Source organism: Chiloscyllium punctatum, chromosome 32 (assembly GCF_047496795.1).
Source record: "Chiloscyllium punctatum isolate Juve2018m chromosome 32, sChiPun1.3, whole genome shotgun sequence".
Taxonomy (NCBI): domain Eukaryota; kingdom Metazoa; phylum Chordata; class Chondrichthyes; order Orectolobiformes; family Hemiscylliidae; genus Chiloscyllium; species Chiloscyllium punctatum.
Genome location: NC_092770.1, coordinates 29,930,790 through 29,946,405, shown reverse-complemented (window position 1 = coordinate 29,946,405; position 15,616 = coordinate 29,930,790). Strand labels below are relative to the sequence as shown.

General features: G+C 42.8%; 1 protein-coding gene and 1 long non-coding RNA gene across 4 annotated transcripts in view; one reads left to right on the top strand and one right to left on the bottom strand.

Annotated features, from left to right (window-relative positions):
* Positions 1–15,616, top strand: part of tmem117 (transmembrane protein 117) — a 434,750-nt gene that overhangs the window by 84,339 nt on the left and 334,795 nt on the right. The gene's annotated exons all lie outside the window — the stretch shown is intronic.
* Positions 1–15,616, bottom strand: part of LOC140458013 (uncharacterized) — a 135,657-nt gene that overhangs the window by 4,565 nt on the left and 115,476 nt on the right. The gene's annotated exons all lie outside the window — the stretch shown is intronic.

Genomic DNA, 15,616 nt, shown 5'->3' with positions numbered 1-15,616 from the left:
TAATTCCTTCACTGTTCAAAAAAAAATTATCTATCTGAGCTTTAAAGGCATTGAGGGAACCTCAACCACTTCACTGGGCAGGGAATTCCACAGATTCACCACCCTCTGGGTGAGGAATTCCTCACCCAATCAGTCCTAAATCTCTTCCCCCTAACTTTAAGGCTATGCCCTCTTGTCCTAGTTTCACCTGTCAGTGGAGACATCCTCTCTACTTCTACTAATCTATTCCTTTTTTATTTTATCTATTCACAAATTTGTTTGAGATTCCACCCCCAAACCCCATTCTTCTAAATTCCAATGAATTTCATCCCAGTCTATTCAGTCACTCCTCATAAGCCAACTCCCTCAACTCTGGCTTCCAACCTAGTGCATCTCCTCTGCACCACTTTTAGTGCCAGTACATACATTCTCAAGTAAGGAAACCAAAACTGCATGCAATACTCCAGGTGTGTCTTTATATAGCTGCAGCACAACCCTTCTGCTTTTAAACTCAATCCCTTTTAGTAATGAAGGACAGCATTTCCGTTTGTTTTCCTAATTACCTGTTAACCCGCAGACCAATCTTTGATTTGTGCATAAGAATGCCCAGGTCCCTCTGCACAGCAGCGTGCTACAATTTTTAAAATTCAAATAATACACCTTTTTTTATTGTTATTCCTACCAGTATGACTACACATTTTGCGTTGTACTCTATCTGCCAGAGCTTTGCCCACTCAGTTTAACTGTCCTTTGCAAAGTTTTACAGTCCTCGGCATGCTTTGCCCTACCACTCATCTTGATGTCATCTGCAAACTTTGACACACTACATGTGGTCCCCAACTCCAAATCATCTATGTAAATTGAGAATAATTGCAGTCCCAACGCTGATCCCTGAAGCACACCACTAGTCACTGATTGCCAACCAGAATAGCACTCATTTATTCCCGCACTTTGCTTTGTGTTGGTTATCTAATCATCTATTGATGCTAATAAATTGCCTGTAATGCCTTGCCTCTTTATCTATCTTTTTGCAACAGCCTTTTGTGTGGCACATTGTCAAATGCCTTTTGAAAATCTAGGTACACCACATCAACTGGGTCCCCGTTGTTCACTGTTTGTAATATCTTCATAGCATTCCAATAGATTAGTTAAGCATGACCTGCCTTTCATGAACTCATGCTGCACCTGCCCAAAGGGCCAATTTCTTTTGAAATGCCATGCTATTTCTTCCTTGATAATAGACTCCAGGATCTTCCCCACTAGAGGTTAAGCTAACCGGTCTATCATTCCCCATCTTTTTGTCTACCACCTTTTTTTTAAACTATGGCATCACATTTGCTGTTTTCCCAATTTGCTGGAACTGCCCCAGCATCCAGTAAATTTTGAAAAATTACCACCAGAGCATTTGCTATTTCTCCTGCCATCGCTTTGTACCTGGGATGTATTCCATCCGGGCCAGGAGACTTGTCTACCCTTGGCTCCATCAGCCTGCCTAACACTACCTCCTCTTTAATAATGATTCATATCCAGATCCTCACCTTTTTGTCAATTACTGTCATATTATTCATGTCTTCCACTGTGAAGACTGACCTAAAATACCTGTTCAATGCCTCGGTCATTTCTTCATCTCGTTACTAAAAAGAACGTAACAGCGCAGTACAGGCTCTTTTGGCCCTTGATGGTTCCACAGGTCAGTGCAACAATCTGAAGCCCATCTATCCTACACTATTCCATTCTCGTCCATATGCCTATCCAATGACTATTTAAATGCCCTTTAAAATTGGCAAGCCTGCTACTGTTGCAGGCAATACGTTCCAAGCCCTTCTTACGGAGTAAAGAAACTACCTCTGACATTGGTCTTGTATCTATCACACCTCCATTTAAAGCTATGTCCCCTCGTGCTAGCCATCACCATCTGAGGAAAAAGGCTCTCGCTGTACAACCTATCTAATCCTCTGATTATCTTATGCCTCAATTAAGTCACATCTCAACCTTCTCTCCAACAAAAACAGCATCCAGTCCCTCAGCCTTTCCTGATATGGAAGAAAGGTCTTCTTACATACCAGGCAACACCTGAGTAAATCTCCTCTAAAACCTTTCCAAAGCTTCCCCACACTTCCTATAATGTGGTGACCAGAACTGCACACAATGCTCCAAGTGTGGCCACACCAGAGTTTTGTACAGCTGCAGCATGATTTCATGGTACCAAAACACAATCCCTCTACCAATAAAAGCTAACACTGCATGCCTTCTTAAAACCCTAACAACCTGGGTGGCAACTTTCAAGGATCTATGTACCTGGAATCTCTCTGCTCATCTACACTATTAAGAATCTTATCATTAGCCCAGGACTCTGCATTCCGGTTACTCCTTCCAAAGTCAATCACTTCACACTTTTCTGTATTAAACTCCATTTTCCTCCTCTCAGCCCAGCTGTACAGCTTATCTAGGTACCTCTGTTAACGACAACAACCTACATCACTATCCACAACTCTACCAACCTTGGTGTCATCTGCAGATTTACTAACCCATCCTTCATTGCTTTCATCCAGGTCCTTTATAAAAATGACAGTGGACCCAAAACAGATCCTTGCGGTACCCCACTAGCAACTAGATGAACCAGGATGAACATTTCCTATCAACCACCACCCTCTGTCTTCTTACAGCTAGCCAATTTCTGATTCAAACCGCTAAATTACCCTCCATCCCATGCATCCATATTTTGTGCAATAGCCTACCGTGGGGAACCTTGTCAAATGCCTTACTGAAATCCATATGAACCACATGACTGCTTTATTCTCATCCACCAATTTGGGGTCACCTTCTCAAAGAACTCAATAAGGTTTGAGAGGCACAACCTACCCTTCACAAAACCATGTTGACCATCCCGGATCAACTTATAATAAGAGATAGAATTTATAATTGGTATAACTCTTTCCAACACTTTGCTCACAACCAAAGTAAGTCTCACTGGTCTATAATCTCCAGGGTTGTTTTTACTCCCTTTCTTGAACAAGGGAACGACATTTGCTATCCTCCAGTCTTCTGGCACTATTCCTGTAGACAATGATGACATAAAGATCAAAGCCAAAGGGTCTGCAATCCCCTCCCTGGCTTCCCAGTGAATCCTAGAATAAATCTCATCCAGCCCAGGGGACTTATCTATTTTCACACTTTCCAGAATTGCTAACACCACCTCTTTATGTACCTCAATCCCATCTAGTCTAGTAGCCTGTATCTCAGTATTCTCCTCGACCACATTGTCTTTTTCTAGTGTGAATACTGACGAAAAGTATTCATTTAGTGCTTTCCCACATGTCCTCTGACTCCATTCACAACTTCCCACTACTATGCTTGATTGGCCCTAATCTTTCTTTCGTCATCCTTTTTTTATTCCTGATATAGCTAGAGAAAGCCTTAGGGTTTTCCTTGATCCTATCTGCCAACAACTTCTCATGTTCCCTTTAGGCTCCTCTTAGGTCTGTCTTTCGGTCTTTACTGGCTAACTTGTAACTCTCAAGCACCCTAACTGAGCATCACATCTCATGCTAACATCAGCTGCCTCCTTCCTCTTGCCAAGAGATTTAACATCCTTAATAAACCACGGCTCCTGCACTCAACTTCTTCCCTGCCTGACCGGTACATACTTAGCAAGGACTTTCCGTAGCTGGTCCTTGAATAAGCTCCACGTTTCTGTTGTGCCCAGCCCCTGTAGTTTCCTTTCCTATCCTATGCATCCTAAATCTTGCCTAATTGAATTGTAATTGCCTTTCCCCCAGCTATAACTCTTGCCCTGCGGTATATACCTATCCCTTTCCATTGCTAAAGTGAACATAGCTGAATTGTGGTCACTATCACCAAAGTGCTCACCTACCTCCAAATCTAACACCTGGCTGAGTTCATTCCCAGTACCAAATTCAATGTGACCTCTCCCCTCCTTGGCCTGTCTACATACTGTGTCAGGAAACCCTCCTGCACACATTGGACAAAAACTGACCCATCTAAAATATAATATTCCCAGTCAATGTTTGGAAAGTTAAAATCCCTCATAATAACTATCCTGTCACTCACTCCTATGGAGGATCATCTTTGCTATCTTGTCCTCTACATCTCTGGAACTATTCAGAGGCCTATAAAAAATACCCAACAGGATGACCTCTCCTTTCCTGTTTCTAATCTCACCCCATACTACCTCAGTCGATGAGTCCTCCAACGTCCTTTCTGCAGCCATAATACTGTCTTTGACCATGTAATACTACCCCCCCCCCCCCCCCCCCCCCCCCCCCCCCCCCCCCGCGCCTTACCACTTTCTCTGTTCTAGCTGAAATATCTAAATCCTGGAACCTGCAATAACTATTTCTGACCCTGCTCTATCAATGTCTCCGAAATGGTCACAACATCGCAATTGCAGATACCAACCCATCTGCAAGTTCACTCACTTTATTCCGATGCAGCTGGCATTGAGGCAGACACACTTCAAACCAAAATCTTGCTTGCCGGTGGCTTCTTGCGATCTAGAAATCTTAGTCCTACTTCACTACTCTCATCCTCCTGTATACGCTAACTACAACTTCGGTTCCCATCCCCCTGCTGAATTAGTTAAACCCACCCGAAGAGCATTAGCAAATTTCTCCTCCCCCACCTTCTCTTTCCCCCCATTCCCCCCCCCCCCCCCCCCAGGATATTGGTACCCCTCTAGTTCAGGTGAAGACTATCTTGTTTGTAGAGGTCCCACCTACCCCAGAAAGAGCCCCAATTATCCAGGGATCCAAAACTATCCCTGTAGCCACTTATTCAACTCCTCCCTCTCCCTATTCCTTGCTTTGTTAGCATGTGGCACAGGCATAACAGTGATAACAACTGTTTGTTTGTTCTAGCTCTAAGCTTCCACCCCAGCTCCCTGAATTTCTGCTTTAAATCCCATCTTTCTTCCTACCTATGTCGTTGGTGCCTCTGTGGACCATGACTTGGGGCTGCTGTCCCTCCCCCTCAAGGATCCCGAAAACACAATCCGAGATATCACTAGCCCTGGCATCTGGGAAGGAACACACCGACTGCGTTTCCATAAAACTTCCTGTCTGTCCCCATAATTATGGAGTCCCCAATGACTCTGTTCCTCTTTTTACCTCTTTCCCTTCTGAGCAACAGGGACAGACTGTGCCCCATTTCTTACCCCTGGTGGTATACGTTTCCCCCCCCCGCCAATACTTTTCCAAACGATATATCTATTGAGGGGAGTGGCCACGGGATCCTTGCACTGCCTGCTGGTTCCCTTTGTCCCCTGACAGTAACCCATCTACCGCCTTTTCTTACCTGAGGTGAGACTACCTCTCTGTAACTCTTCTCAATAACTCAGTCTCCGAAATGATCTGAAGTTCTTCCAGCTCCAGTTCCCTAATGCGGTTTTTGAAGAGCTGGAGTTGGGTGCACTTCCCACAGATGCAGTCAGGAGGGACAACCAGTGACCCTTACCTCCTACATTCTGCAGGAGGAACATTCAACTGCCCTACCCTGCATCCCCACTATTCTAAATTCTCAAAGAGACTACTGGAATTTTTTTAAAAAAAGAAACCAGTCACTTTTGTTTTTAGTTAGATGCAGATGACGGGTGGGAGACACTACCCGAGTAGTGTCTCGAGTAAAGCAACCGCCCAAATATAAAGCCTCACATACCTAGCCGTCCAGTGTCTGCCCTTGCTTGGTGTGTGCTTCGCCTATAGATGGGGTAAACCTTATATCTTTTTGGAATTTACCTTCCAGTCAGGCCTCTGGTCCTTGCTTTTTCTCCTCTCGCTCCAACTCTCTCCCAAAAGGTAAAATGAACCCCCATCTCATCCTCTAAAGAACTAATGTTTACTTTAGCCAGTCTTTGTTTCATGATTTATAGAAACTTTTGCTGTCTGTCTTTATATTCTGTGCTAGTTTTTTTTTTCCCTCATGTTCTATCTTACTTTTCTCTATAGCTCTTTGTGGCTTTCTGTTGCTCTTTTAAAGCTTTCCCAATCTTTTGGTTTCTTGCTGATCTTGGCCACTTTTGTATGCCTTCTCTTTTTTAATTTCATAGACTCCCTTGTTTCTTAGACAGCCATGGCAGATTACCCCTTTTTTCCTACAGTCCTTTTTCACTGGTATATATTTTTGCTGAGTGCTTTGAAAAATTGCCTGGAGTCCTCCACTGTTAGTCAACTGTCCCACCATAAAGTCTCTGCTTCCAGTCTACTTTAGCCAACTCTTCCCTTCTCCTTGCGTAGTCTCCCTTGTTTAAGCAAGGGACCCTGGTATTGGATTTTATCATCGCACTTTCCTTCTGTGTTCTAAATCTGACCATATGGTGTTTGCTCCTTCCAAAAGGATCCCTAACTGAGGTCATTAATTATTACTGTCTTATTACACAAGACCAGATTTAGGATAGCTTGCTCCCTCGTCGCTACCATCCCTTACTGTTTAAGGAAGTTATCGCGGGTTCATTCAATGAACTCCTCTAGGCTACGCTGACCAACCTGTTTGAGAAATCGGGTAGATTAAAATCTCCCATGATATTGCCTACCACTTTTTACAGCCATTAGTTATTTCTTTGTTTATTGCCTGCCCCAATGTGGTGTTGTTATTCGGTGGCCTTTGGATTACATGTATGAGTGACTTTGTCATCTTTAGAATTTCTAATTTTTACCCAATTGGATTTAACCTTATTCTCCATAGAACCTATATCATCTCTCATCACTGTACTGATGATGTCCTTTTAAATATGAGGTAACTTTCTCCCTTACCTCCCTGTCTGTCCTTCCACATAGTCTGGTACCCCTGGATATTTAACTCCCAGTTGTGACCATCCTGCAACCATGTCTCTGCAATGTCTAGAGCTGAAAATGTATTGCTGGAAAAGCGCAGCAGGTCAGGCAGCATCCAAGGAGCAGGAGAATCATCATTTCGGGCATACGCCCTTCTTCAGGAGTCAGGCTTATGCCCGAAACGTTGATTCTCCTGCTCCTTGGATGCTGCCTGACCTGCGCTTTTCCAGCAACACATTTTCAGCTCTGATCTCCAGCATCTGCAGTCCTCACTTTCTCCTCTGCAATGTCTACTAAATTATTTTCATTCACAATGATTTGTGCTGTTAACTCATCTACAGTGTTAATGCAATGAGCATTCAAGTAAAGTGCCCTTCTGCTAGTTTTTGTACCCTATTTATGAATTCCAACATCTTCAATAATATCTCCTGAGTTGTTTTTTTTACTACTTTCATAGTTTGCCATATAGTTAAACTCTCCTGACATGCTAACCTGCTGCTTTCCTTTTTTATTTACCTTCATTCTTCCTGTCATTTTCCCCTTTCCTTCCTCTGATTCACTTGACTGCAGTCTTAGTGACCACCCTATTTTTCCTTTTTGCTATAACACAGTTTCCAGATATGGTCTCCACTTGAACCAACCATCGGTACAGATCCCTCCTGTTCCATAGCTGATGCCAATGCTCCATGAAATGGAACCCCTCTTTCTTGCACCACTCCCTTAGTCATGTGTTTGGAGATTATAACCCTTGAGGGCCTGTTCCTTAATTTCATTCCTAGTGCTTGATAACCTCCAGCCATGTCGTTCTCCCTAGCCTTGCCTATGTTTGTCCCAACATGACCACACCAACTTGGTCTTCTCCCCCCTCACTCTATAATGTCATTTCAAGCTGGTCAGATGTACTATACCCTGGCACCGGGCAGGCAACACACAATGCGGTACCCACAATCCTGCTTACAAAGGATTTGATCAATTCCCGTAATTATAGAATCCTCTATAACTGCTACATGCCTTTTTGCTTTCCCCCCATCTCTTTGAATGGCCTTCAGCACCATGGTGCTGTGGTCAGCTGGCTCATCACTTACCGTTTCTCTCCTCCCCCCCCCTTCCTCATCTACATAGGGAGCAATACCTCATAGCTCTCATAGCTGTTGGACAAGGTCAAGAGCTGAGGGTTTTCTGTTCCTGAACTCAATTGCAGTCACACCCTACAATCCCTGATCACTGATTTTGAAGTACTTAATCTACCAGGTGTGACTGCCTTCTGAAAGAGTGTCCAGGTATTCCTCCCCCTCCCCAAATGTGCCTCTGTTTTAAAATCAAATTCCAGATTATCAGTTTAACTCCCACAGTTGAAACTTTGCTTTTCCATGTAGGGTTGCAAGTGGAGCAGAATAACTTAATTTGATATTGGGTTAACAGTGAAACCCCAGTGTTACAAATACATTAATTTCAAATATAACTGCGGAAATAATTGGTTATTAAACAAAGCTCAATTGAGTCTGCAAAATATAGTGGGCGAGTTAATGTGAAAGTGATCTTCAATTCTGTTTTAAAATTTCTTGGCCTTTTTTTTGAATATTTAAATCTATTGTGTACATGTTCTCATCAAAATGCTCTCTTGACTTAGTTGCTTACTTCTGAATCTATCAACAATGAACACATTTTAGTAACTTGAACTGAAAGTGAAAAGAATCAGGATTTCAATATTCTCCATTGACATAGATAAAGTATTAAAAAAAATACCATTACAGAAAATAAGGTAGGTTGACCATGTGTCCCTGATGGAGTTATGGTGTATCTAGACAACAACCCATGAACTGGTTTCAAACTGAGGTCTAGTCTCACACTCCTCAGGGATACGACCGCCTACGTGCAGGACAGAGGGTTGGACACCTGCCTGATCAGCCTGGACCAGGATATCACACAGGTATATGAGAGATGTTGTCTCCAAAATGGGCTTTGGGGAGGGAATCTGCAATGGATCAGACTGCTCTACACCAACATTGTCAATGCAGTCTCAATCAATGGATGTGAATCAGATAGCTTCCCAGGCAGGGCTGCCCTCTCTCTCCTGCCTTGTTTGTGTGTTGCATAGAGCCATTTTCCGAGTCCATCAGGAAGGATGCGAGCCTGAGAGGGGTAACTATTCCTGGCTGCGGGGGCCTGCAGGTTAAGGCCTCCCTGTACATGGATGACGTTGTTGTTTTCTGCTCTGATCCGCTGTCTGTGCGCAGACTCGTGTGCATATGTGACCAGTTCACACGGGCCTCGGGAGCCAAGGTAAACTGAGGCAAGAGCGAGACCATGCTCTTCGGGAACTGGACCGACCAATCCTCGATCCTCTTCACCGTTAGGACCGACCACCTGAAGGTGCTGGGTATTCGGTTCGGGGGGGGTGCTGGGGCGTGCGCCAAGTCTTGGGAGGAGCGTATCAGCAAAGTGAGTCAGAAACTGGGCAGATGGAAGCTATGGTCGCTCTCCATTGCGGGGGGGAAAAAACCTGGTCATGTGTGAGGCACTGTCCAGGATGGACCGGGTCCGAAGGGACTTGCTGTACAAAGAGCTGGGCAACAGGGGACAAAATACACCCAATGCCACCCTCCCCCTGATGGCCACCTTTGTGTGTGGCTGCATCAAGCTGTGCGTAGGTCCCTGGTACGCAAACACCAAGTGTCACTACGTACTGAGGTTCTACCTGTCCCTGGTGTTGTGAAGGATGGGCCTGGCCTTGCTGCTGTGGAACGCTCCGAGTAGTTGGACCGTTCCGTATCACCTGTCCTTTGTGGAGAAGTTTATGAAGAAAAACACCTTTTGACCACAAGTCCATCAGGAAGTGGTCAGCACGTAGTGTCCTTGAGACCATTCAGGAAAAGGAGAGGGCGGATCCTATCGAGCAGTTCCCTGAGCAGACTGTCAGTCATTTGGCAGAATGCCTCATCGCTAGAACTTTCCAACAAGCACCAAGATATGGCTTGGCTGGTGGTGAGAAGGGCTCTGCCTGTGAGATCCTTTATGCATGCCCGGACTCTCAGCTGCACCGCACACTGCCCTTGAAGCAGTTGCGGGGGAGGGGGGGAGGGGGCGAGACTGTCACACACCACCTTCTGGAATGTGCCTATGCAAAGGAAGTCTGTAGACGAATGCAGTGATGCTTGTCGAGGTTCGTCCCGAGCATCGCCGTGATGTGGGACTCCGTGCTCTACGGCCTGTTCCCTGGGATGCACACCGAGACGAACATCAACTGCCTGGAGCATCATCAACTCGGTGAAGGATGCTCTTTGGTCTGTCCGAAACCTGTTGATCTTCCAGCTGAAGGAGTTGACCCCGACTGAGTGTTGCAGACTGGCCCAGGACTATGTGTTGAAGGACGCGCTGAAGCTTGGGGCAGCTGCCGCCAAGGCACGGTGGGGAAAGACCACCGTGTAACATCTGCCTGTCTAAGAAGAACAGGGGGCCCGCGCAGTCATTTGGGCTTCGCTGACACCTCAGCTAAACATGTAATCGGACAGACCTGTAAATAGGAATACTTTTGTTTTCAGTATGCAAACAAATGGAATGTTTACATAGTATGGCGTGTCCAGTTGTACAGATCATTTTATGAATAAAGTATATTTTTGAAAGAAAAAAAAATTCTCCATGAATACAATAACTACAATCATCCTTGTGGGTTCAAACCAGAAGGCACATGACCCCAGGTTTTCCTGTGGTTCCTCAACAAGGGATGAGACTATGGGTAGTGTGACTTGTGATTAATGTCCCAACTACTCGATCTTTTGCTTTCAACCTGTAGAAAAAGTGGACTGACTCATTTTAATTTACGTAGCAATTGGTGCAAGCTTTGACTCCGTAGCCCCAGATTGTCCCTGTAACTGGATGATCCACCACGATTCTATCGAAGGGCAGAGCAGACTTAAGGGGCTGAATGGCCTCATCATGTTCCTGTTCCTTTCTGTATGCACAAATTTTCTGTGAAATTTGTTTAAAGAGGAACACTTTTCAGAATCAGAATTTGTACACTAGGAGTGTTAATAATCTTAATGAATGATTACTGGAATTAGGCATTTGGATATCTCTGGGAGTGCTCTGCAGTTTTAGAAGATGTGAGTGAACATAAGATCATGTGTATTCCTACAATAGTTGCTTTGAGGTTATGCTCCTGGCCACTAATCCAAAGGCCTGAACTAATGTTGTGGAGATGGTTTATATTCTCAACTAACTTGAAGAATTTAAAATTAACAAAATATATCTTAATGTTGACAATGAAACAACACAATTATCATAAAAACTTAGTTGAATCTTTGTCATTCTTGTTCTGTTTGCCCTCCATTTGATGCTAGTCTGAAAACATTCTTAACTGCCCTCTATAAAATACCCAGAAATGAAAACTACTACAAAAAAAACTCAACACTGTATCTACAACACTTAGGAGCTCACCACTATCTTCTCGATGGTTTAGTGACAAGTGATTTTAAAAGGTGACCTTGCCAGTGAGATTCCCATCTCATGAATTCAATTTTACAAAATCAACCTAAGAAGCATGGCTACATGAGTAAGACATCTATTGCTTAGAAATAATTCCTCTCGGTTGATCGACTGAACTGCTTTGGCCTCTTTTTGTAATGGCAATGAAATGTAAATTTCAGAATTTCTTCAATCTAGGGTCAGTTCAATAAATATCCAATTTTGTGTTGAAGGGCACTGTTTGGATAGAAGCATAAATGAAAGTTATCAAGTTTATTAGATACAGCTTACCCTGATATCAAAGTTATCAATCTGTATTATGTTGCCATCTTTTGGAAGCTTCAGCAAATAGCGACTAATGCATTAGGAAGCAAGAGATACACTGTGTGGGATACATATGTTGCAATTTGCCAGTTGTACTAGTCAAAAAGTTATCCTGAGATTTGCTAATATTGACTACCATTTATTATAACTTAAAAATTAAGTTATTGTAAACTGTTGCTTTTAATTAGAACTGCAATGACATGCTAAGCCTTTGCACCAATGCAATCAATTTTACAATGGGTGTGATGCTAGATGTACGGACCATATATCCAGCAGATTGGTTGTGTCAGATAGCTGATAGTTTGCAACAGGCAAATTGAGTAGATGTAATCAGTTCATGTTTGGAAAACTGAGATGTATCCAACATTGGAATTGATCCCATAATTGGGTTTCATTTGCTGAACAATTGTGCGCAATTCTTAGTAAAATCAACCAACTTTAAGATGACTTGTTGTGGTCAGTGTGGCTCACACATCTGCTGGAGGCTTTTATGTATTCACATGCAAGGTCCTATCTTGTAAATGCTTCATAAACACATCCCACTGTTTGTGCCTTTTCTCACTTATAAAGCTTGAGGAACAACCATGTCCTGGTGCATTCTTTATGACAGTGCCTTATTCAAAGTTAACTTGTCTGGTTTGAAATTAAAAGCTTGCAAGTTCACAGTTCCTTGCCACACTGGCAGAAGTTTTGCTGTGCTGAATCAGATGAATTGCCAGCCCATCACTGCCTTTATTTTATGCAGGAGAATTTGTTTTTGATTACATGTCACCATATCGGAATGTTACATTTAAACTAAAGCTAATAGCTGAGTTCATCCACAGTAAGGAAACAAAGGATCTAGCAAGGCATTAATGGTGGAATTTACAATTTACACTATTTTTAAACTTAATACGAAAATTAGCATCTTAATCTTGGATCTCATTTAGAAATGTTTTCCAAAAGGTCTGATTTTTAACTTTCTCAAAAGTACTTCATTTCATTTACACAGTTAAAATTCTGCCTCCTTGGATCTTGTGAATGTTAACGCAAAGCTTAATAGCCCTGCTAAATGGAATAGGCAACAGGAAGCAATATCAAGAATCGATGAATGAGCAATCTGACATACTACTTTTTTTTTCCCCAGATAACTTTTTAGGTGGTGACACAAAGTGGACAATGTCAAATTAATTGCCCATTATACACCATGCTCAAATCTTTTCCATTGAAGTTAGTAGGAGGGAACATTTGGAAAGGGCATATGAGTGATTCAATGCACAGCTTCTGCCTTGTTGGCATAAGCAAAAATGAGACAACTGAACCTGTTGAACACCCATTCAGCCATAAAATAATGTACTTACATGCTGTGTAAAGGGAGAAAACATTGTTTCATACAATATGTATCTTTTTTTATTTTCAGAAGCTTGTAGATGTCAGTATTATTTAAACTTGGGTCTTGTAATTTTTAGGGTTGACTTTTTTTTCAAAAAAAGCAATTCCCTATTTATATTGGAGACAAAAACAGGAATTGCTAGAAAAGTTCAGGTCTGGCAGCATCTAGAGAAAAGTCAGACTTAATGTTTCAGGTGGAGTAACCCTTCCTCAGAGCAGAGTGCAGCTCATAAATGCAATATAGTATTGAACACTGGGTTGTGAAGTTATGTAAAATTGTTCTGGGCCTTTGGAAGTTGATCCATGACTAAGTATTGAACTTTAGTTTTAATTTAGTTTTATAATGGCTAGTTCCTATGTGATTATATCTGACCAGATGTCCTGATGGTTTCTGAGACCAAACTTGATTCATTGGATAACTAAAAATTATTGTATAGCTTTGAGTCATTGTGGACAAATGTATCTATGTATTTTCTCAGGCTAAATCAAAGGAGAAAAATGTACTCGTCTCTCTAAAGACTACACTATCAACAAAGCACAAATCAGGAGTATGATCAAATACTCCCCACTTGCCTGGATGAGTGCAGCTCCAACAACACTAAATCAGTTGGACGCCATCCAGGATGAAGAAACTTGATTTGGCCTCCTCCATCATTCACTCCATTTTATCACTGCACAGTAGCAATGCAGAAATTCAGCATGGCTCCATAGACAGTATCTTCCAAACCGCAACCTTTCTTACAAAGGTGAACATCTGTCATGCGTGGGAACACTACTGCCTCCATGCTTCACTCCAAGCCAAATACCATCCTGGAAAAAGTGACAACTTCAGATGCTGGATATCAGAGTTGGAAAGTGTGATGCTAGAAAAGCACAGCAGGTTAGGCAGCATCCAGAAAGCAAGAGAATCAATGTTTCAGGCTAAGCCCTTTAATTTCTCTGTCCTCATTCCTGATGAGGGGCTTATGCCTGAAAAGTTGATTTCTGCTGCTCCTTGGATGCTGCCTGACCACCTGTGCTTTTCCAGTGCCGTACGTTTGGACAACCACCGTCCTGACTTGGAATTAAAGCACATTGCTTGACTGTGACTGGATCTCTTTGGTTTTGTTGCCGTTCATTTGTGGGTTGTGAGCATTGTTAATGCCAACAATTATCATCTTGTTCAGTTTGATGCTGTGTTCTTTGGGTCATCTTCCATGAAGATTACTGTCATTTGTTCTTGCTGTCATAGGCAACCCAAGCAAAATCCTCTACTTTATACTTCAGCATCAAAACAGTTCAACATTTTTCCATTTCATTGCTTGGCTGTTGTCTCAATTTTTTTTTGTTTTGCAGTAGCAGGCTTTCCTAGCTATGTTTATGGCCCTTAAAAAGTTTAGTCTTTAATTCACTGTCCACTACACCTCCAATTTTGGTGTCATCTGCAAACTTACTAATTGTACCTCTTATGCTCGCATCCAAATCATTTATATAAATGACAAAAAGTAAAGGACCCAGCACCGATCCTTGTGGCACTCCACTGGTCACAGGCCTCCAGTCTGAAAAACAACTCTCCACCACCACCCTCTGTCTTCTACCTTTTGAGCCAGTTCTGTATTCAAATGGCTACTTCCTGTATTCGGTGAGATCTAAATTTGCTAATCAGTCTCCCATGGGGAACCTTGTCGAACACCTTATTAATGTCCATATAGATCACATCTGCTCTGCCCTCATCAATCCTCTTTGTTACTTCTTCAAAAAACTCAATCAAGTTTGTGAGACATGATTTCCCACACACAAAGCCATTTGACTATCCCTAATCAGTCCTTGCCTTTCCAAATACATGTACATCCTGTCCCTCACAATGTCTTCCAACAACCTGCCCACCACTGACATCAGGCTCACTGGTCTATGGTTCTCTGGATTGTCTTTACCGCCTTTCTTAAACATTGCCAACCTCCAGTCTTCCGGCACCTCACCTGTGACTATCGATGATACAAATATCTCAGCAAGACGCCCAGCAATCACTTCTCTAGCTTCCCACGGAGTTCTCGGATACACCTGATCAGGTCCTGGGGATTTAACCACCTTTTATGCGTTTCGAGACATCCAGCATTTCCTCCTCTGTAATATGGGCATTTTGCAAGATGTCACATTCTATTCCCCTACAGTCTATATCTTCCATATCCTTTTCCACATTGAATATTTTGCATCAGTATTTATTTAGTGTCTCCCCCATTTTCTGTGGTTCCACACAAAAAGGCTGCAATGCTGATCTTTGAGGGGCCCTATTCTCTCCTTAGGTACCCTTTTGTCCTTGATATATTTGTAAAAACCTTTGGATTCTCCTTTTAACTCTATTTGCCAAAGCTATCTCATGTCCCCTTTTTTGCCCTCCTGATTTCCCTCTTCAGTATACTCCTATTGCCTTTATACTCTAAGGATTCACTCAATCTATACTGTCTATACCTGACATATGCTTCCTTCTTTTTCTTAACCAAACCCTCAATTTCTTTAGTCATCCATCATTCCCTATACCTGCTAGCCTTTCCTTTCACCCTGACAGGAATATACTTTCTCTGGACACTCGTTATCTCATTTCTGAAGGCTACCCATTTTCCAGCTGTCCCTTTATCTGCGAACATCTGCCCCCAATCAGCTTTTGAAAGTTCTTGCCTAATACCGTCAAAATTGGCCGTTCTCCAATTGAG